At 34.5% G+C, this 21,358-nt stretch overlaps 1 long non-coding RNA gene across 1 annotated transcript in view; it reads right to left on the reverse strand.

Annotated features, from left to right (window-relative positions):
• The window catches only part of LOC145269659 (uncharacterized), a 36,743-nt gene extending 16,080 nt beyond the window's left edge, over positions 1-20,663 (reverse strand). Inside the window, exons 1-2 of the long non-coding RNA XR_013865161.1 lie at positions 20,490-20,663; positions 6,810-6,861 (exon numbers count right to left, since the gene is read on the reverse strand). This is a non-coding gene — a long non-coding RNA (uncharacterized LOC145269659). The remainder of the gene's footprint in view (positions 1-6,809; positions 6,862-20,489) is intronic.
• Between the last annotated feature and the right edge of the window lie 695 nt (positions 20,664-21,358).

Consider the following 21,358-nt stretch of genomic DNA (forward strand, 5'->3'; position numbering starts at 1 on the left):
TAATTTTTAAACTCTTGTAAACAAAGAAATTCTGAAAGATTTCATTGTTCTTTCAATTTTTTTCATTGACTGTCAAAATGTAAAGAAGTAACTCATGATAAAAAAAATATATCAAATACATATGTAAGTTTAGTTGATTCTTAGGTTTTACAGCATGTCAACCATTGTTGGATGATTTTTATTCCAAAACTGAGTACAAAATCGACTTTGCCATTCTGTTTTGTACAGCCCCTTTCTCAGAAAAGAGACATTGCTTGTCTCTTTCTACTCCATTTCAGAAAGTACGTGACTTCTGATGCAATCCTCCTCTACCCATACAAATCAGATATGACTACCACTGATAACATAAGGAATTACATTGCTTAATATCCGGAAACTGTACAGCCCCTTTCTCAGAAAAGAGACATTGCTTGTCTCTTTCTACTCCATTTCAGAAAGTACGTGACTTCTGATGCAATCCTCCTCTACCCATACAAATCAGATATGCCCTAAGCTGTCTATAATATGGTTGTCTTCAAGTCCAACGTGAACAAGTTTCTGATGAGCCGTTCCACTTAAGTTAACAAATTTACCGAACTTCCATTACTATCGATTACTATATTGTCCTTTTGACTACTCTACACTCTTTAACCCTTATCCTTGAGTGGCCTGTCGGCCTTGATAAGTGGTGACCCTATGTAAAAAAAAAAAAAAAAAAAAAAAAAAAGCCCGCCAGAACACAGTATTGGATAAAAAAATGTACCTATCACAGCAGAAAAACAACGGTCCCGCATACAACAAAACCTGTACAAACTGTGGAAACAAAGGGCATTATGCACGAAGGTGTCAAACAAAAAAGAAAAAATACAATGTCGGACAATCATATAGCAAACTGGCAAGTGGAAAATAAAACTACAAAGTAATGAAACATTTATTAATTTTAAAATTGATACAGGAACTGAAGTGAATGTAATACCAGTAAAGATTTACAACACAATAAAACCTAAACTTAAATTCACGATAACAACGATAACACTAACTGCATACAATAGTACAAAAATTCCGATAATAGGAAGCTGCATGATACGGCTACAAAACAAAGACATAAAAATAAATACCCAGTTTATCGTAGCAGATACCAATGCAAATGCAGTAATTAATGCAAACACATCGGAAAATCTGGGATTTGATAAGAATGTATGCGATAAATAAGACTGATATAGGAGCCATAATAGGAAGATACAAAGATTGATTTGGTGATATTGGAAAATTACCGGTCATTCACAACTAGGGTTGGATCAAATACAATTGTATTTGTATTTCAATTGTATTTAAATACAATTTTAATGTAACTGTATTTGTATTTGTATTTTTAGATTTAGGAATAAATGTATTTGTATTTGTATTTTTAGACTTAGGAGTAAAAGTATTTGTATTTGTATTTCTGGTAACCTAAACGAAAGTATTTGCATTTCAATTGTTAAAAGTCAGTATTTGATCCCTGTTCACATACATGTTGCGTACATGTACCAGTCTACCAGCCCTGTCCACTTCCATTCACACACGCTGCTGCTAGTTGAGTGACGATAAGTCTGTGAGTCAAGTAGCTTCAATTCAGGGTTGCCAGCTTGGCTTTTTTAAGGCCAAATTTCGCGAATTTGGCTTTTTTTGAAGCAGTTTGGCTTTCAAAATTTTTGTTTGTTTTTTTTCAAATTTATGCTTCAAATTTGGCCTTTTTCGGATAATTTTATATAAATATTTATTAAATATGGATTATTAAAGAAAAAGTTATAATAAAGTAATTTAAACAGTTGTTTGGATGTCTAAACTTGTAGATTTAAAAAAAAATCTTTTGACCTCCCACTCCCATTCATGGATTTACACCCTCTGCACTAAGCGAATCTCACACCTAAATGTTTAATCTGGTTTCACAGTTACTTACTAAATGTCTATATGGACCCTTTCAAAGAGTTCACAGTTGAGTATGAAACAATTTTGGGGACATTTTTTAGTGCTGGCGCCTTGTCCCTGCCAATTAGGTCACTGAGTATATTTCCTCTGAAATAATTAATTCTTGTATTTTTCGTTTGAAATTCTTTAAAAGTAGTGTTTTGAAATTAATTGAATTAATTTATTTTCAATTTATAGAAATTTGAAAACTTATAACTATAGCTATTTAAAGTTGTATTTAAAATGAATATTTTTAAGTATTCATATACTTTTTCCTGAGTAGTCCCAAAAGTTTAATTAAAAGTCAATAATTATAGATTTTCTAACTATCTTGGATTAATAGACACATTTGCCTTAATAATGACGCATAGATTGTTCTTGGAAACAAAGTCTAGCTTTAGAGTTATGACTAAAATTAAATTTATCAATATTTTAGAGATATTTTAAGTTGATACCTCCAATCCCCTGAGTAAATTTGGTCTTCTGACAACTGACATAATTCTTTTAAGAATATGATTGACAAATAGAAACTTATTTACAAATTGTACCAATAAATATGGTATGGAAAAAATGGCACTAGTAAAAATGGTAAGTAGATGTGGAGTCTAAGATAATAACCAACTACTTTTCAATTATGCTGTCATCTTAGAAATCTATCGATTATACTCGCATGTTTACTCATTGTAAGTGTTTTCTTCAGATTTCATGTGTAATACTAAATAGATTGTAACTCCAAATGGTTACTAATATCACAATCGTAAAAAAAACATTTATAAACATCTCTTTTATGTAATCTGTCCCCGTTGTCAATCAATGCTTACATTAAAGTGTAGTACCTGCTCTGATGACCTAACTTTATCTAGTCTGTCCTTGGTCGATGAAAGAAAAATTCTTCTAAATTGGGGTATATATTTTTGGCTATGGGAGATAAATTCTGTGCCTTTTACTTTTTAAGGCAATTTCATTTGGTTTTACAATTTTGCCAGTCAGACTTAGAGATAGAAAAAAGTTAACTACCCTAAAAAGTTATGATGGCCCGAAAATGAAAGATCATTTTATGTATAATTTATATGCGAAACTAATTACTTAATTTAAATTATAAAATATTCCTTTTTCTAGATGTTCACAAGTAATCTTTTGAAAAAAAGTAGAATTACATTTTTAGGAGGGATAGTTGAGGGTTCTCATCTACTTTAAAATATAGATATAATTTCATTTTAATTTGACAAACTTCTTAATGTTATCCTGGTGCTTGTCCCTAAAAGTACACAGGTGAAAATATCACTTCCAAATAAATTAACAAGAAAACTCTTTGATATAATTATGCAGTAGGCAAAAATATGTTCTACACCAAAAAGCTTATCTCCCCAATTTTACGTATTTGCAAATCATAAAACTATGATAAAATAATTAAAAATCCACTCAATAAATATCCTAATCTTTAAACAAAAAGTCCATCAATAAGCGACACTACAGCGGTAAAGGCAGAACTCGATTCCTACTTAGAAGAATGTGTTCTGGCTTTTGACGTCAACCCACTGAGGTACTGGCGGGAAAACAAGAGCTTCAAGATTTTGAAGCCTTTCGCCAGAAATATTCTAGGGTGCTGTGCAACATCGGCACCATCTGAAAGAGTTTTCAGCAAGGCTGGTAATTTTTATACCCCAGAGCGAGCCAAACTTGGCCCGGAAACTTTCAGAGCTCTAATGATGATAAAATGCAATGAGGACATGATATAGAGTGTAATGTAGATGTCAAATTTGGAAGGAAATATTTCTTCTTTTTTCTTCTTTTCTTCGCATATTTTCAGATTGTTTAAATCAGTTATTGTATTTTTATTTGTATTTTGAGATTGAGGAATAAAAGTATTTGTATTTTTAGCGTTAGTATTTGTATTTTTAGAGTTAGGAATAAAAGTATTTGTATTTGTATTTCTGGTAACCTTAACGAAAGTATTTGTATTTGTATTTCAATTGTTAAAAGTCAGTATTTGATCCAACCCTGCTATGGACACGAAGGAATAAACCGGATGAAAGCTCTGGCACGTGGCTATGTGTATTGGCCAAACATGGACAAGCAACTAGAAGAACTAGTAAAAACTTGTGAAAAATGCCAAATGGTTGCAAAATCTCCTCGGAAAACAACACTGCAGGCATGGCCTACTCCAGAAATTCCATAGTCACGACTACACATAGACTTCGCAGGACCAATTAATGGACAAAACTATTTAATATTGGTTGACGCATACAGCAAGTGGCCAGAAGTCTTTCAAATGAATCATACTACTTCCAATGAAACGGTGAAGAGACTTCAAGAAATTTTCAGCAGGTTGGGTGTTCCTGAAATTTTAGTTTCCGACAACGGTACTGCGTTTACCTCAACAGAAGTTACGAATTTCTGTAAACAAAACGGTATCCAGCATTTACGATCTCCACCTTTCCACCCACAATCTAACGGTCAAGCCGAACGCTTTGTCGACACTTTTAAGAGAGCACTCTTGAAGTTCAAAGGGGAAGGAACTACTCGAAAGATCATAGAAACATTTCTAAGTAGCTACAGAGCTACACCAAACCCAAATTGCCCGGAGGGTAAGTCTCCCGCTGAAGCACTGATGAACAGAAAGATGCGCTTACCAATGGATGTAATTCATCCATCATCAAAGAATCATCCCAGGAGAAACAGGACGATGGAAAATCAATTCAATCGTCATCATGGAGCAAAATCACGTACATTCCTACCAGGACAAGCCGTATGGGCAAAATATTACCGAAATGGTAAAGAAAAATGGACACAGGATCAGATAGTACATCGCTCTGGGAAAGTCATGTATGATATGGATGTGCAATCATCTATTTGGGTCAGACATGCAAATCAACTGCGTCATTCATACCTTCCAAAGTGACAATCAAATGACATTCCATTGAACATTCTACTGGACACATTTGCATTACCTCAGAGTGTTCCCGCAGCATGCAGGAAACAAATTAAGGCTGAAAAGGAAGGTCGAATGCGAAGATCACAACGAAGGTGCAAACCAACCTCAGTCCTACAAGTTGACCCACATCACACATCTTGCAGGCATCATATTCAAAGGGGAGGCATTAGATGATCAAAGAGAGATAACTCATAAATGAATAAATGCAGAGTTATCTCCCTTCCATCGAAAGTCATTAGTTGTGTCTGGCAGCCAGACAGAACAAAGGGAGAGATGCTGGACAATATGGCCACTGCCAAATATCGTTTACTCTTCCGTCCGTTATAAACATTTCCATTTATTCGATATGTTCAAATAAATAATGTATTTCAAATGCATTCGGTGTTTAAGGGTTATTCATACCATTTCCAGTATGCAAATACAACCTAACCCCATACACATCACTTTTAATACCCCAACAATACCAAAAGAAATTAAAATCAGATACGCAAATTATATAAAACTAGCCTGGGTGCCTGGAGATGTGTGTTGAGAAAAAAAAAAAAAAAAAAAAAAATGGTAGTAGGCAGCCTCAAACTCATACTACGAAGGAGGAAAAGAATGAGAAAAAAAAAAAATGTGACGTCTTTGCTGTTGTGCCCATCGCCAAACCGGAAGTGACGATGGTTTAAATTAAGGCTAGTCAACCGAAAAGAGGGGGAAACTTTCGAAAATATCGGCACAAAAAGTGACCAGCCCCCCTGTAGAAAAGGGCTTAGTTGAGGGTGAAGGAATTAATGTTTTTAGCCAATTTTTCAATATTTGTCGTCCGAAGGGTCGAGTTTCAAAATCATACCATTCTCGTGAAAATCCGTCGCCTCTGTCGAAAGTTTTAGGCAGACATACAAACATACATACATTTAAACAGACAGGTGAGATTTATATAATACTAGCGAGGGATACCCGGCGTTGCCCGGGTGTTTGGAGGTGTGTGTGGGGGGGGGGTAAAAAAAAAAGTAAGTATGAGGATTGAACCCGAACCGTTGAGGCAAAGTTGTAAATTAAAGTGTGAAAAAAAGACAAAAAAACGTGCGACGTTAACAATTGCCCAACCACAAGATGCTAACGGAAACATGTTTGAATTTGATTGAGATTGTCGGACTGACTTCCTCATCTTGGTTGTTATTGTCACAACGTTTCGGCCGTTTTGCCCTCCGGCCTTCGTCAGGTGAACCGTTTGTTAGGAGTCTCAAACCCAACCCTTTATTATTATTACGGGGGTACCATGTTCGGACTCCAGCTAGGCTTTGGGACATAGTTGCTGATTCTGTTTTCAATGTTACTTTTTCACTGCCTTCGTTCAGGATTGAACTCAGCACCTTTGGGTAACTGTAAACTTTGATACAACGTCTAGGACCACTCGGCCATATGTCACTAGTCCGACAATCTCAATCAATGAAAACACCTCATCTCAAAAATACAGATAATTAATGTTTGAATTTATTTAATTACTTGGATTTAGCAGGTGCCCGTTTTAATGAGTTAATGAGGTCAAGTTTGACTGCAGGATAGTATTCATTTACTGCTGAACGCTTCCCCCCTGTCCCCCAAGATGTTATAGGAAAAAGACTAACCCACATGCGGCGAGCGACAAATATTGAATATTTATCTTCCCAAAATCGAGCAAATTAAATAGACAGGCGAGCTTCGTTGTTAACTGTGAGATATTACGATTTGTATGTGATATAAAAAGTTTTAAAATGTTGTGAAGCGAGCGACCGCTTCCCTGAAAAAAGCCTTTTGTAGACACACAGAAAAAGTGAACACACATACATACATTTTCGCTTTTATATATATATAGAAAAGGTACAACACACTAATTACAACAAATACATATTAACTTTTAATACCTCAACAATACCAAAAGAAATTAACATCCGATACGTAAAAGTTGAACGATACATACCAGCCCTTCTAAGAGGTTTTAATTGCCACAAATACGGACACCACCAAGAAACCTACAAAAGCAAAAAAATACATGTAGAAAGTGTGGTGAGTAAGCGCCAGACCACACAAAAGATGAATGCATCAATGTGTTGAAATGCACAAACTGCAGAGAAAACCATCCAGCATACTCCAAAAATTGTAAAATATACATAAAAGAAAAAAGAAATAACAGATAATTTTTTTTTTTTTACATAGGCATCAAGAGGCCACTCAAGAATAAGGGTTAAAGAGTGTACAGTAGAAATTGGACAATATAGTAATCATTAGTAATGAAAATTTGGTAAATTTGATAACTTATATGGACCGGCTCATCAAGAACTTATTTACGTTAGACTTGAACACAACCATATTGTAGTCAGCCAGAAAGCAGGAAAACGGAAGATAATTCCACAGGCGTGCAGTTCTAAGAAGCTTTGTTCATAGAATCTACATTTAGGTTTAGGCACAGATAAAGAGTGGGGGAAATTATTGATAGTGTTTACAGCTAGACGAGTGTTTCTTGTGAAAGTTTGGCGAAGGGGGACCATAGATTGAAGCTCAGTCGAACACTTTCCATGAAAATAACGATACATCAGAGACAAACTCGCAACATCTCTTCTGTGAGATAGAGGTTGCAAGGAAGAGAAAAGGACATCTCCTACGAGGCTACAAAGTCTATTTTGAACTTTATCAAGGCAGGACAAGTCCTTTCTAGCAACTCCTGCCCATATGTGGCAACAGTATTCCATCCTTGGACGTACCTGGCTCTTATATAGATAGAGAATTGCATCAGCAGTGAGATATTTACCGGATCGATAGAAAGATCTCACCATTTTTCCAGCGGCCTTGATGGATTGATGATAAGAAAATATAATGGTCGAGTCTATGCTATCCTTAAGATCAACTTGGTAGATATAATAAACAACATTTATGGACGAGAAAATGCTATCATTAAATAAAACAATCAGAATTTTGGCTTTAAAAACATCAGCATTGCAAAGGCTCTTATTTTTTTTTTTATTTTTTTTTTTATTTTTTTTTTTATTTTTTTTTTTTAAATTAACCGTTAAAACAAAAGCATAATCTCTTTACATCATCAACGTTCTGATCCCCATCTGGCATCAATTAAAATGAATGGCTCTCGTCTTGGAGAGGCCTCTAGTTTTGACAAGCTTCTGGGCTTGACCTTTACTCCCGATCTTAAATGGAACACTTTTTTTTTTTTTTTTACATAGGCATCACCACTTATCACGGCCAAGAGGCCACTCGAGGATAAGGGTTAAAGAGTGGACAGTAGAAATTGGACAATATAGTAACCGTTAGTAATGGAGATTCGGTACATCAAATCTGTTGCCAAGGCTGCTGGAAAAATGGTGGGATCCTTCTAGCGATCCAGTAGATATCTCACTGCTGATGCAATTCTCTATCTATATAAGAGCCAGGTATGTCAAAGGATAGAATACTGTTGCCACATCTGGGCAGGAGCTGCTAGAAAGGACGTATCCTGCCTTGATAGACTTCAAAATAGACTCCGTAGCCTCGTAGGAGATGTCCTTTTCTCTTCCCTGCAACCTCTATCTCACAGAAGAGATGTTGCGAGTTTGCTTTATCATTATTTTCATGGAAAGTGTTCGACTGAGCTTCAATTTATGGCCCCCCCCTTGCCAAACTTTCACAAGAAACACTCATCTAGCTGAAAACACAATCAATAATTCCCCCCCACTCTTTATCTGTGCCGAAATCTAAACGTAGATTCCATGAACAAAGTTTCTTTCTTAGAACTACATGCCTATGGATTGTCTTCCGTTTTCCAGCTGACTACAATATGGTTGTCTTCAAGTCCAATATAAACAAGTTCTTGATGAGTCATTCCACTTGTTAACAAATTTACCGAATTTCCATTACTAACAATTACTTTATTATCCAACTGACTATTGTAGACTCTTAACCTTTATCCTCGAGTGGCCCCTGGGCCTTGATAAGTGGTTCAATGTAAAAAAAAATAAATAAAAAAAAAAAAAGAAATAAAAAGAAACGTTCCTAGAAACTAGGAAAATAGTTGAAACATACTGGAAATACAATACATATGCCAAAATAACAAAAAACACAAGCAGATCATATCAACATAAAAATATACAACAAATATTTTTTTTTTTACTTGAGAGTCACCACTTATCAAGGTTCAAAGGCCACTCGAGGATAAGGGTTCATGAAAGCAAGGTGGTCGTGTAGTAACCGCTAATGGTGTAAATTAGGTAGAATTTGATTATTTATGAAGACGGCTCAATAAGAACTTGTTTACATTGGATTTGAAGGCTTCCGTGTTGTATTCAACCAGGAAGCAGACCAGTGGAACAGTGTTCCACAAGAGGTCAGTTCTGGGATATAAGCTTTGTTCATGGAATCTGATCGAAGCACAATTAGGGAACGGGGGAATAGTATATAGTGGGGTTTTTTTTGTACATAGGGGTCACCACTTATCAAGGCCTGGAGGCCACTTGAGGATAAGGATTATTGAGTGTACAGTAATCAATGGGATAATTTCGTAGTAATCGTTAGTAGTGGAGATTTGGTAAATTGGATTATTTAAGGGGACGGTTCGTCAAAAATTTGTTTATATCGGACTTGAAGACAACCAAATTGTAGTCAGCTGGAAAACAGACAAATGGAAGAGAGTTCCACAGGCGTACAGTTCTAAGAAAGAAACTTTGTTCATGGAATCTACGTTTTGGTTGAGGCACAGATAAAGAGGCAGGGGGAAATTACTGACAGTGGTTTCAGATAGACAAGTGTTTTTGTGAAAGTTTGGCGAGGGGGGACCATAGATTGGAGCTCAGACGAGCACATGCCATGGAAATAACGATGAAGCAGAGAAAGGTTTACAACGTCTCTTCTGTGGGAAAGAGGTTGCAGGGGTTTGTGGTCAGTCAAGACTACCACTTCTCTTCCGTGGGTATAGTGGTGACAATTTTTCTAGGCAGGGCTTTACATTGCGATTGAAACAGTCGCATTTGCAAGTGATTTTTCAAAGTGGCAACTAGAAATAATGAAACGCTTATCTTTTAGCGATTGTATTTCTTTCACTGACAATCTTCCGAAGCTCATTATTGAGTGAAAAATATCTTTTCAACTTTTTTTTTTGTTTTAATAAAACAAAGTTAAATTATCTAAAAATTAAATGTCGAATAGGAAAATATACTTTTTTTCTTTTTTTTTTTTAACGAGGACTGTTTAAAAAAACGTGAAGAAATTAGAATATTTATACCTTCAAGTATCAACATAAAATTTGTTGTATATTTAGAATTACAAAAAAAAAAAACACAAAAATCTTTGCTGTATATATTCCTCACAGAACGAACATGTCATATTCTAAAAATCATGTGGATTTGGCTAGTAGATTTTCTATTTGGCTAGTAAACGAAAATATTTAGTTGTCAAAAATCAACTAAAGATAAGTTTGTCTGTAGAACCCTGCTAGGCCATATAAATCTGCTAGCATCTCTTTTTCAATTCGTGCATATCTTTGTTCAGCGTCTGGTAGAAGTAATTGCTAAAGTGTGGCCAGATAATAAGAAAAGTCTGCCTAACTCGATCAAACTGTTTTTGATTACAGAGACGAACTCACAACTCACAGTACAAGATGGATCAATACTGCACGAACAGAATAGTCATACCGCATGCTATGCGGACCAAGATGAAACAAAAAAGCACATACCAGCTACCATAAATACATGTCTGCGAAGAGGACAGACCTCATATTTTGGCCAAGAATGTGTAAAGAGATCAAACAATACATTGAAGCTTGTAATATCTGCACAACCCACACCCATATAAAAACCCTAACCCTAACCCATATAAAAACCAGGTACGGCCAACGATGGAGTACTATTACCACATCTGGGCAGGAACTGTTAGAAGCAGCTCATCCTGCCTTGACAGAGTTCAAAATAGATTTCGTAGCTTAGTGGGGGGGGGGCTTTTTCTCTTCCCTGCAACCTCTTTCCCACAGAAGAGTCGTTGCGAGCCTGTCTCTGTTTTATCGTTATTTTCATGGCAAGTGCTCAGCTGAGCTCCAATCTATGGTCCCCCCCCCTCGCCAAACTTTCACGAAAAACACTCGTCTAGCCAAAACCACTATCAATAATTTCCCCACACTCTTTATCTGTGCCTAAACCTAAACGTAGATTCCATGAACAAAGCTTAGAACTGCATGCCTGTGGAACTCTCTTCCGATTGCCTGCTTTCCAACTGACTATAATCTGATTGTCTTCAAGTTCAATGTAAACAAGTTCTTGATGAACCGTCCCCCTAAGTAATCCAATTTACAAAATTCCCACTACTTATGTTTACTAAGCTATAATCACATTGAATAATGTATACCCATTAATCCTTATACTTGAGTGGCTTCCTGGCCTTGATAAGTGGTGATTTCTGTGTAAAAAAAAAAAAAAAAAAAAACTATGCAAATTAGCAGCCAGCAGAGACACAAATCATAGTACCTGTACTTGGAAAACTGTGACAGTAAGTAGCAGTGGACCTCCTATCGTTGGGAAGGAACAGCCATTGAATCACAGGCGACAGAAAAAGCAATCGACAAATTGGATATGCCCACATCACATACAATGATTTAACGCACAAAGGCACATTTTGCATGCCATGGAATTCCATACGTACTCACCTTCAATAATGGTCCTCAATTTTCGTCATGCACATTCACAAAGTTTGCAAGATAATGGCTGTTAAAACCCAAAATAGGTTTATATACAGAGGTACGAAAAAGTTGTCAAAAAAAAAAAAAAAAAAAAAAAAAGTAGATGTTATCCTGACATTAATTGGGTAGGTTTCTACCACCGTTTTGTTTTATTTCTTATTTTGAAGTGATTACCAAATCTTCAAACACCTCGCAGCTATCTTTTCTTGTTCGCTGGCAACCTTCAACATTACTCGTTTTTCGAAGCGAATAAACATTTTACATTAAATAAAAAACACTAAAAATTTATTCAGTTAGGTAAAAAAGTAACTTATCTTGCCTTTGGTAACATTTATTTGTCATATATTTGCTTTTTGACAACTTTTTCGAATCTATGAGTGTAAAATGTTTTTCACTCCTAATGGGGGTATGAGACAAATGGATTCGCCAATCATTTTTATAACCAACGGCTGTGCTAAACAACCAATGAAAACCTTCCAAAGTTACTATAAAAATTGTCGAATTTTGGATTCAATCAGTTCGCTGTTAACTACGTCACGGACCGCATTTGATTCTTGGCCGCCATCTTGGTTACTGCCAATTACACTCACGATCTGATCTGAACTACGCCGCCATCTTTGTTTCAACAAAATGTCTCAACACTTAACAATGTGTATAGTAAAACAAACCCAAAATAATATCACCAGACAACAGCCAAGCAAATCGTGCTGCCGAAGCAGCAGTAAAAATCATCAAATGCCTCGTCTGCAAATGCAAAGCATCAGAAGATCCTGTTTTAGGGCTGTTGAATGTACGCAATGCACAAGGGAGTAAGCACGAGCCCAGCACAAAGCCTCTTTCGTAGAAGGACAAGGTTAACAGTGCCTGCTATCAAATTAAAACTTAAGCCCCTCTACAGACATTCAACTGATGAAGCATGGAGAAAACAAGCAAGGAGGCCCAGACACCATGAAACGGGGAAAAAGCTAAAAAACATTGTCACTGACGTTGATGCTCGAGTCCAGCCATCCAATCCTTACATAAGAAAGTGGAGGGAAGCAACAGTCCGAAAATGAATCACTATTGGAATTTATGTATGTTGCTGCTCCTGCTTAAAAGGCTCTGTGGACCGGCTGGCATTGATCTCCTTCCCCACCCCCTTAGGGGTCACATGAACTAACCTATAAAAACCGTGGGAGATTAGGCGCTAGTCTCTTTTCACCTTTTTGTTTCAACCCTAACTGGACAGTGGTTCTTCGTGCATAGCCCCCGAAGGGAGTCACTGAAGCCCACCCCCCCTTCTACTTCACGTTCCCAATTGAATATTTTATTCTTTCCATCCCAAGACGGTCGTGCGAAGTAAACCAATTATACGACGAAATAGAACAGTTAACCGTCCACATGAAAAGAACCGGAATTGAGTGATGAACACATTGCTAATCGAACTCAAGATAAGTTCTAGCGAAGCACGTTTTCACAAACTTTCTTCATTCTGTATATTGTCTGTTTTTCATTATATTGCTCACCCAGTAAAATTGCTTGAATATCGATTGCTTGGTTGTGTTCCCTTCTTACAACCTGTCGTCACATTTCTGATAAGAACTTAACTACCGAATTGTTGTTGCATTCTCACGTGTGAGAATTGAGCTTTATTTCAGGGGTAAATTATTCCCAACATCACTAGTAGGTCCTATGAAGTAGAAGCAAGAGAGACAACTATATCGCAGAAACATGCGATTACTGCGCAAAACGCTCAAGTCAAAACACTCCTTTCCTGGATACCATCACACTACACGCTCAGCTGATACTCACCTTCAGTTCCAAATACAGCCTACAAAGAGAAAGGATTGCACAGGAAAACAAGTCGGCTGAAGAAAGCGTTTACGAAAGGAATGACAGCCAACAGCTGACTATGCGTTCAGGACACATTATTTGAAAACCTGCACGCTACAACAAAGGAACAATCCAGCCTCCCCCATCTTACCATTCAAAACCCTGTGCCTACCCCTTTCACCTTAGAAGAAAACAAAATGAAAACCCTCATGATGGGGAGGGGGATGATGTTATGTAAACCAAACCTCCACTACTCCCCTCCCTAGCCATATCTCCTTTCTACATAACTCTCCTATAAAAAGAGGAGGACTGATCACTATAACATGGCCACACAATAAAGCTGCAATTACACTTAGTTCTGTGTCATCTTCATTCTGATACTAAAACACGAAACAATATCACCAGGCAACAGCCAAGCAAATGGTATTACCGAAGCAGCAGTAAAAAAATCACCAAATGCAAAACGTTGGGAGAAAATCCATTCTTAGGGTTGTTGAACTTATGTAACACACCAACCAAAAAACTAATCAACACACCAACCAAAAAACTAATCAATACACCAACCAAAAAAAACTAATCAACACACCAACCAAAAAAACTAATCAACACACCAACCAAAAAAACTAATCAACACACCAACCAAAAAAACTAATCAACACACCAACCAAAAAAACTAATCAACACACCAACCAAAAAAACTAATCAACACACCAACCAAAAAACTAATCAACACACCAACCAAAAAACTAATCAACACACCAACCAAAAAACTAATCAACACACCAACCAAAAAAACTAATCAACACACCAACCAAAAAAACTAATCAACACACCAACCAAAGGACTAATCACCAGCCGAGCACAAAAACTGGTAGAAGGGCACGGTTAACAGTGCCAGTTGTCAAATTAAAACTTAAGCCCCTCTACACACACTCAACTGATGAAGCATGGAGAAAACAAGAAAGGAGGCTCAGACACCATGAAAAGAGCTGAAAGGTCTCAACATCAGTGACAATGTTCAAGTTTAGCCATCCAAGAGTGTGGAGGGAAGCAACAGTGTGAAAACGAATGACTAGTAGGTCCTATGAAACAAAAGCAAGTGGACAACTATATCGCTAAAACAGGTGATTCCTGAGCAAAACGCCCAAGTCAAAACACTCCTTCCCAGGACACCATCAGACTACACATACAATTGCTCACCCTCAACCCCAAATACAGCCTGGCAACCCCATACTACAAAGAGAAAGGATTGCACAGGAAAACAAGTCGGCTGAAGAAAGCATTTATGAAAGGATGATAGCTAACAGCTGACTTTGCATTCAGGATGCGTTATTCGAAAACCTACACGCTACAATGAATGAACAATCCACCCTCCCCCATGTTTCCATTTAAAACCCTGTTCCTAACCACTTCCACCTAAGAAGAAAACAAAATAAACAAACACACTTCCTGACCGAGGGGAGATGTTACATATAACCAAACCTCCACCACTGACCTCCCTGTTCGAGTCCAGTCATTCAACCCCAACAAGAAAAACAATTCTAAAAAAATAATTATTTTTAAAAAGCTTTAAATGATATTAAATTCAAATATTACGCGATATGAAGTTTAAATGGATTTTTTTAATAACAGGTTTCCAATAATAAAAAATATATTCATATAAAAGAAAAGACTATTGAGATAATAAAAATTGTAAATCCAAAATCAACCTTAAAAAAATTTGTTTTGATTTTATTATTTAAATTGATAGAGGGTAGTCCTTATGTTTTGCGCTTTTTTTTTTCCAAAATGTACGGAGGCTTGTAAGAAACATTATCTTTAAATACATGTGTCAACGGAGGACGTTAAAATTAATTTTATTAACTCTAGTCTGTGTAGTTCGTTAATAAAAATGTATTTGTTTTACAAAAAGGTAAGTTCTATATTGTTTTTTATCGATAGCATAAAAAAAAAAAAAAAACGTTACTTCCGTTAACAATTATAACGCGAATGCCCATCCATAGAAATTGACACAAACACACGAAATGATGACGTCACTATTAATGTGTGTAATACTGACGTTTTACACATCGCTGTGGAGGTACCTAGTGTTCATTAGATTTCGTGGTCATTATTTGATAAATACTAAAATTTCGAGAAAAAAAAAAGGTTAATTTCCTGATTTTTGGTGAATTTTTAAGTAAAGAGAATATGGTAATTGCGCATTAAAGCCAGACGCTAACTTTCAAACACGCTGGCAGATGAAGCCTGCGTCCGTCAATAGACGTATGGAAGCACATGCACGTACATAATTATTTTAAAAAAAGGTCATTTTATAAAAGTTTTAAAAAATTTAATATAAAAATGCTTCCGCCTTCATTTATCGGTAAGAAACGGTAATTTTGCATTTTCGAAAATTAAAAAAAAAAACGTTTTGTATTACTGTACACATAGATTTGAAAAAGTTGTCAAAAAACAAATATATGTTATCAAAGGCAAGATAAGTTACTTTTCTACCTAACTGGTTATGTTTTTAGTGTTTTTATTCAATGTAACATGTTTATTCAGCTCGAAAAACATACAATGTTTACCGATGTATTGAAAAATTTAAAATGACGGCCGACTCTCTTTGACACGGTAAGGTTGGGAAAAAGAATTAAAAATATGTAAAATACTGTTAAAAACCCACCGAATATATGTCAGCCTATGTCACGCTAACATATATTGAGCGAGTTGTTAACAGTATTTTGTCTAGTTTTTTATTTATAATTCCTTTTCCCAAACTTACAGTGTCAAAGAGAGAGTCGGCCTCCATTTGGTAAATGTTTCGTTTAGGTCCACCTCCACAATTTTCTTTAAAATGACGACATTTATAGGTTTTCGACTATGCTGAATACGAAAATCGCATTGAAATGTTGCAGAGATAAGTAGTTATCAAGATAGAAAAAAATGCATTATGCACGGTAATTTTGGCGGCCATTTGGTTTTTTTCCTTCGTGTAAAATTCTGATTGCTTAGGGCGCGCGCGCATGCGCGTAAAAAATGGCCGCCAAAATTACCGTGCATAATGCATTTTTTTCTATCTTGATAACTACTTATCTCTGCAACATTTCAATGCGATTTTCGTATTCAGCATAGTCGAAAACCTATAAATGTCGTCATTTTAAAGAAAATTGTGGAGGTGGACCTAAACGAAACATTTACCAAAAACACTAAAAACATATCCAGTTATGTAGAAAAGTAACTTATCTTGCCTTTGATAACATTTGTTATATATTTGTTTGGTTTTTTTTTGACAACTTTTTCGAATCTATGTGTACCTGAATACAACCCCCCCAAAAACTTAATCATTTTCTGTGATTTTTGGAATATGCCATCTTCATTCTGTGACAAATAGATACACAATAAAAAGTTTTCTTCATTTTTGTTTATCGCCAATCTAAATAAGCACCTATTATTGGTTATCCTGACGCCGCTCCGCCCCGGCGCTCCGCACTCCTTTGTCACACAAATCTTATAATACGGATGGCTACAATTGTAAAAATAATTTGTTTTATTTTTCTTTCATTTTGAGCTCCTTTTTTTCTCCCGTTTGTTTTTGTTTTCTTCTCCCATTTCTTATTTTGAGCGGAGAATTTATTTTATTTTTATTTTGAGCTCTTTTTCCGATCCGGCGTTACCTTTTATAGGTACTCCTGCACTTTACGACCCGAGCTATTTTTAACACTATTATTTAAAAACCTATTATTTAACATGGGGGAACGGGAGGGTGTATTGTAACTATTCTGTACTTTCACCTAACAATTAAATTTAAAAAAAATATCGTGAAACTTGAATTTAACTTGAAAATACTATCCATAAAATAGCGTGGGTCGTAAAATGCTGTGGTCGGTGTTCTGTAGTAGCGGATCTGGATATTTACCAAACTTTTATATTATAAAAGGAGCTCAAAATGAAAGAAAAATAAAACAAATTATTTTTACAATTGTAGCCATCCGTATTATAAGATTTGTGTGACGTCACTTCCGTGGTAAACAAAGGAGTGCGGAGCGTCAGGATAACCCTATTATTTCAACAAATCGCTTAAAAATACAAATAAATGAATAACACAGAAATAGCTAACGGACTGTTTTGCCTATTCACCGGTTCCGGTAGCAGCTACGCAGAAAATTAGGGAAGACGTTAGTTGACTATAATAAATAAAATAATAATAATAAATAATAAGGTACTGGTCGCGATAAGAGTTCCCTGCCGAACACCCTAAAAAAAACAATAACTTCTCCCCGCGCAGCCGCAAAGGACATGTTTTAGTTGCCATAGTAACAACACTTTTTATCGACATTGTTTTACTGTTTATGAATATTGAAATAAAAGACATTACTACACATTTATTAATATCTTTTTTTTTCTTTACTGTTTGTGTCAATTTTATCGACTTTTTTTTTTTACTGTTTATGTGTCAATTTTATCGACTTTCTTTTCTTATATTGAATATTGAAATAAAAAACATTACTACACATTTATTAATAATATCTTTTTTTTTTACTGTTTTACTGTTTGTGTCACTTTTATCGACTTTTTCTTTTATTAAACTTATCGGCGGTTTTGTACCTATTCTCTACTTTAACCTTACAATTGAATAAAAAAACATTAAACTTTAAGCTTAGAAATACGATTTAAAATATAGCGCGGATCATAAGTGCACTAGCACCCATTTTTTTATTAATAAATGTTTAGTAATTATTTTTCTTTTAATATTCATAAACAGTAAAAACGTCGTCATTTAAAAAGAAAATAACATTGATTAAACGTAAGTAAATTTATTATTCTATCATAATTTCAAGAACCGCCGATAAGTTTCATAAAAGAAAAAGTCGATAAAAGTGACACAAACAGTAAAACAGTAAAAAAAAAAAAAAAGATATTATTAATAAATGTGTAGTAATGTCTTCTATTTCAATATTCAATATAAGAAAAGAAAAAGTCGATAAAATTGACACATAAACAGTAAAAAAAAAAAAAAGTCGATAAAATTGACGGTGCCCGGAAAACTCGTCTCCGGGAAAACTCGTCTCCGGGAAAACTCGTCCCCTTTCGCTAGGTAGGAAAACTGGTCCCTTATTGAATAAATATCGATTGAAAACACATTTTATGATCATTCTTGAAGGAGATATTTTGTATAATAGACTATAGCCCCCCCCCCAATATTTTTTTAAAATATTTTTACTTGTTTAATGTTTTTTTTTTTTTTTTAAATAAAATCGATTTTCTAAGTGTCCGTTTTCTACCTAAGCTCTTAGTGGTTTCACTTATTTTAAAGCGTTCATACAAAGTTAATTACAAATTTTTTTTTTGTTCTTATTTTAACGATGTTTTTTGGAGTCATAAAAACAATAATTAAAAACAAACCAAAAAATTAAAAAACAGGGAGCGATTCGATTTTTCGTTACTTTTTTGTTTTGTTTTTTTAATTATGATAGTTTTTTGTTGTTGTTCTGTTTTTGTTTTCTCTCATACCAAATGCACTCATGCGTTATTTAAAATTATGATATTATCAATTATCAATATTTATTGTCGTCCTATCAAATTTTGCAAAAATTAACTAAAAAATTAAAAGCGAAATATTTTTTTTGGCGCGAGAGATGCCACCCATGAATCTCTCGTTAACTAATTTTTAATTTTTTTTAATTTTTACTTCAAAATTCTAAAATCAATCATTAAGAGAGAAAGTAATCACTAAATAAATTTATTAATCCATTTTATTGAAAACCCCGATATCGTTTATCAAGAATCTTTTAATTTCATTTTTTGTTGGTTGTTTTTCGGAGATATAGTTTTTACCCCCCCCCCCCCGCTCTCTCTCTCTCTAAATTATATTTTAAAAAATATTAAAATTTATTATTTTCTTTTTAAAACCAAATCTCCCTTAGTAATTTCTTCAATTTTCTATTTTTTAGCGATTATCAAGACCCTAAGATGTGATACATCGGACATTATTTCCCGTTCGGGTTTGTATTACTGTACACAGATTCGAAAAAGTTGTCAAAAAACAAATATATAACAAATAAATGTTATCAAAGGCAAGATAAATTACTTCCCTACCAAACTAGATATAATTTTCGTGTTTTTATTCAATTTAGCATGTTTATTCAGCTCAAAAAGCATAGTGTTTACCGATGTATTGGAAAATTAAAAATGGCGGCCGACTCTCTCTTTAACACGGTAAGTTCGGGAAAAGGTGTTATACATAATAAATTAGACAAAATATTATTAAAAAAACACCGAATATATGTCAAGTTATGTCACGGTAACATATATTGAGCGAATTTCTAACAGTATTTTGTCGAGTTTATTATTTATTACACTTTTCCGAACTTACCGTGTTAAAGAGAGAGTTGGCCGCCATTTTAAATTTTCCAATACATCGGTGAACACTGTATGCTTTTCGAGCTGAATAAACATGGTAAATTGAATAAAAACACGAAAATTATATCCATTTTGGTAGAAAAGTAATTTATCTTGCCTTTGATAACATTTATTTGTTATATATTTGTTTTTTGACAACTTTTTCGAATCTATGTGTACAGTAATACAAACCCAAAAAACATTAAACAAGTAAAAATATTTTTTAAAAAATATTATGGGGTTATAGTCTATTTTAAAAAAACAATATCTCCTTTAAGAACGATCATAAAATGTGTTTTCAATCGACATTTATTCAATAAGTGACCAGTTTTCCTACCTAGCGAAAGGGGACGAGTTTTCCGGAGACGAGTTTTCCTAAATTCAAATTGACACATAAACAGTAAAGAAAAAAAAAGATATTAATAAATGTGTAGTAATGTTTTATTTCAATATTCATAAACGTTGTCATTTAAAAAGAGTAAAAAAAGTTTTAAAAAGTCGATAAAAGTGATTAAAAGTGAGATATTATTAATAAATGTGTAGTAATGTCTTTTATTTCAATATTCATAAACAGTAAAACAATGTCGATAAAAAGTGTTGTTACTATGGCAACTAAAACATGTCCTTTGCGGCTGCGTGGGAGAAATCATTGTTTTTTGAGGGTGTTCGGCAGGGAACTCTTACCGCGACCAGTACCAATAATAATAATAATAATAATAATAATAATAATAATAATAATAATAATAATCTTACCTTTCTTCATATGTTAATTTGCTTCGATTTTTTTAATGTCGTGCTGTTTTTTTTTGTTGTATTTTTTTTTTTTTCATCCTAGGATTCCTCATTGAAATCCACGTGGGATATTAGTATTAATATGTCAACTCGGCTATTTCATTAATTGTGTCTTAATTTTTTTTTAACTTTTTTCTTTTTTTAGTTGGTGTCAAAAAAATTATATAACAAATAAATGTTATCAAAGGCAAGATAAGTTACTTTTCGGGTTTGTATTACTGTACAAATAGATTCGAAAAAGTTGTCAAAAAAACAAATATATAACAAATAAATCTTATCAAAAGCAAGATAAGTTACTTTTCTACCAAACTGGATATATTTTTCGTGTTTTTATTCACTGTAACATGTTTATTCAGCTCGAAAAACATGCAGTGTTTACCGATGTATTGGAAAATTCAAAATGGCGCCCGACTCTCTCTTTAACACGGTAAGTTCGGGAAAAGGTGTTATAAATAATAAACTAGACAAAATACTATTAAAAACCCACCGAAAATATGTCAACCTATGTCACGGTAATATATATTGAGCGAGTTTCTAACAGTATTTTGTCTAGTTTTATATTTATAGCACCTTTTCCCGAACTTACCGTGTTAAAGAGAGAGTCGGGCGCCATCTTGAATTTTCCAATATATCAGTAAATACAGTATGTTTTTCGAGCTGAATAAACATGTTACATTAAATAAAAACACTGAAAACATATCCAGTTAGGTAGAAAAGTAACTTATCTTGCCTTTGATAACATTTATTTGTTATATATTTGTTTTTTGACAACTTTTTCGAATCTATGTGTACAGTAATACAAACCCCAGTGTTTACCGATGTATTGGAAA

The sequence above is a fragment of the Euprymna scolopes genome, chromosome 45 (genome assembly GCF_053919585.1).
Source record: "Euprymna scolopes isolate OS-2025 chromosome 45, ASM5391958v1, whole genome shotgun sequence".
Taxonomy (NCBI): domain Eukaryota; kingdom Metazoa; phylum Mollusca; class Cephalopoda; order Sepiida; family Sepiolidae; genus Euprymna; species Euprymna scolopes.